This window comes from Chaetura pelagica, unplaced genomic scaffold (assembly GCF_000747805.2).
Source record: "Chaetura pelagica isolate M959 unplaced genomic scaffold, ChaPel_1.0 scaffold234, whole genome shotgun sequence".
In the NCBI taxonomy this organism is placed as follows: domain Eukaryota; kingdom Metazoa; phylum Chordata; class Aves; order Apodiformes; family Apodidae; genus Chaetura; species Chaetura pelagica.
In genome coordinates this window covers 1,389,809-1,392,796 of record NW_009952967.1, presented here as the reverse complement: position 1 = coordinate 1,392,796, position 2,988 = coordinate 1,389,809, and positions in this window count along the sequence as shown.

The following is a 2,988-nucleotide window of genomic DNA, read 5'->3' as shown; positions in this document are numbered from 1 at the left end:
AGCTCTTTGTGTGGGGCAGAGGTGCTCAGCCAAAACCACTGTCAAAGCAGCATCCGTTGCACTGGGGCTCCCAAAGCAGTGTCAGGAGACCTGGCAGAGCTGTAGCTGCAGCTTTCAGAGCCTGGCAGCAGGACCAGAGTCCTGTCACTGGATTCAAGCTTCTGGAGCAGCCACACACAGCATCTCCCACAGATGAGAAGGGGCTGATTCCTGTCTGAATCAGCGCTGCTCCTCAGGAAGCGGTGGCACTTCCCTCCTGGCACAAACTGGGCTTGTTCTTGAGAGAAGCAGCTGTCACCAACAGGGACTGTGTCTCTGCTACATAGCTCTTGGGAAAGCAGGTGGCTCTGTGGGTATTTTTAAGCTATATCACGGAGAGGGCTTGCTACTAGGACATTAAAACCAGTTTCTCACCAGTGGCTGATTTGGGTTTCAGGTGAGCAGGCAAGTTGCAGGCTCTGGCTGCCCAGCTCTGTACATCTCAGCATCCCCACTTCAGCTCTGCTAGCTGGGGAAGTGAAGGGCTCTGGCTACCTGGCTTCTGTCCCCCATCTGCTGCTGGTTTGCTGCCAGGGCTTGGGTGCTTCCCAGTCAACAGGACTGTTCCCCAGTCTGGAAGCTGAGGATGATGAGCATTCGAGGCATCCCTGCTATTAGAAACCTGCTTCAAGTCCCTGGGTGGAAGCAGAAGAAACAGAGTGGGCTTTTATGAGTTACTACTTTGTGAAACTTCCTCCCAGGCTTTGCAAGCCAGCAACCCACAGAGACTTTTGTTTCGTGTCCCACACACTTCTCCAGCCTTAGAAGCCCCCCCTAGACATATTTTTAATTGGCTTAGAATAAAACCAATACTTGGCAGAGGATAAACACGAGTCTGTTTGATTTCTACCTCCTTCCATAAAAGCAAATTGGCATCTACTCTTTTCTCCCTCAGTCTCAAACAGAAGGGAGGGACCCTGCTTTACATCCCCTGCCAGGCAGACTCTTCCAGAACCATATGGGATTGATCCACATCTTCCATAAAAGGTCCTTTTCTGACCTATTTTGTTTCTAAGCCCAAGGAAATGCATCAAGCAGGAGCATGGCAGGAGGATGAACCCACCCCTCTGTGTTTTTCTGTTCTAAAGCAAGTGCTGGCTGGTACAAACACCTTCCCACATCCAGGTTGGGAAGGTCTCTTTGACTCACAAGATGGAAACCAGTGTGATTGCAGCTTCCCATTTTGGCTCACACAGAGCCCTCCTGCTCCCTCCCCATCCCAGCAGCTGCTTTAGTTCCCCCCTCTCCTGCCTTTCTCCTGCAAACCTCACCTGCAGATTATTTCTCACCAAGTGGAAAGGGTGGCTGCTCTGGGGGTGGCATGTCACCTGGCAGCTTTGGGTGGCTTTTCCTCTCCCCAGTTCCTACTACCAAGGGGTGCTCAGACCTGCTTAGCTCTGATCTTCAGCAGCTCCTTGCTTCAGAACCACAGGAGATGTCTCCAGGACAAGCTGTGACAGGCCTGTTCTCTGGTCAATGTGGCTGCAGGAAAGAGGTGCTATTTCTCCACCACATCAGACAGTTTGTCCACAAGTAAATGCTTTGTCACAAAGACCTGACTCAATGATAAGAGTCACTTATTATTGCTTTTGAACATCTGGCTGGAAGAAGCAGTTTCTCTTTGTCCACCTCCTGAAGCCTGTGTCTGCTGCCTTGGTTCCCTGATGGACTTCTGGACTACATCATGTATTTCTCTACTTCTTTTTACCTGGAGTTACAGCCAAAGGATGTTTTAACATCATTTGTGGAGAGAGGGTCACACTGATCTTGGTTCTTGATCCCAACCCCAAGCTCTCTGTCCACAGCTAGGTGGCCAAGGTCTGTTACTGGGTTTGATGTCACCCTGGGCTCAGCCCTCCCTTTTTCCTGTTCCTTACTGACCCCTGGGCCAGCCCTCAGCTGCAAGGGGATTTGCAGCAAATAAATGTCAAGTTAGTCATAAAAACACACGTTCAGTTCTGGAACATATGTGGGCAACGTGGCAAGAAAACTGATGAGACTTGCTTGGCATATGGCTGCCTCTTCCAGCACCCCAATATCCTAGGTATGCCTTGTCCTCCTTTGTCATCATCAGCTTTGGGAGCACAATTAAACTGGTTAGAGTGAGCTTGGAAATGGGCAGCAAGGCTTGTAGGGTCTGAGTCCATGGAGGGCACAGCAGCCACCTCCCAACCCAGCTCTGCATCCAAAAGGCACTTGAGGAAGAATCTGCTAAAAGAATTTGTTGGTTTCTTTCATATTTTAAGTGCTCACTTCCCACATCACTCACTGCTCTGTGAGTAGGGGCTGGGGGGGCTGGCACAGTCATTTAGAAGACAATATCTGTTCAGATTCTGATTTGAAGGAGGGGGTAAAAAAAGCAGGTTTTCTGATTCCATCATCTAAAAACTGATGGGCTTGTCAAAGTGTGATGGTCATGTGCTAAAAATAGGAAGCTGTAGGATGGAAGCTGAAGGGAACCTTATCTCCTTACTACTGCCAGGATACCATAGAGCCACAAACAAGTGGAACACCCACACACACTCCTTGAATATCCAAAAAACAGCCCTGAACAGTTTGCACCAAACTTAATCCCCTTTAGCGCAAGCTGCTCATGATTCAACATGAGGGTTTCACTCTGCTGCTGCTCACAGCTTTGGCAGGAAACCAGGACAGATCCAGTCCAACTCAGGCAAGGAATTCAACCTCCAAGAAGATGTGATGGTCTGTGGACTGAAGCAGCCCCAAACTTCTCACCCATGAACCATGGGATGTGGTTTCCACCAATCTTCTTGGTGCACTTGGTGAGACAGGTGATCTGCTGAGTGGCAGCTGAAAACCAAGCCTTGGTTTGAGTTCAGGGAGATAAAGTCTGGAAGAAGGATCTAGTGTCTGACGTTCAGACTCAGTAGAGATGAAAAGGCCATGAGAAGCAGCTCTCAGAGAGGGGCAAGGAATTGGTGATGGTGA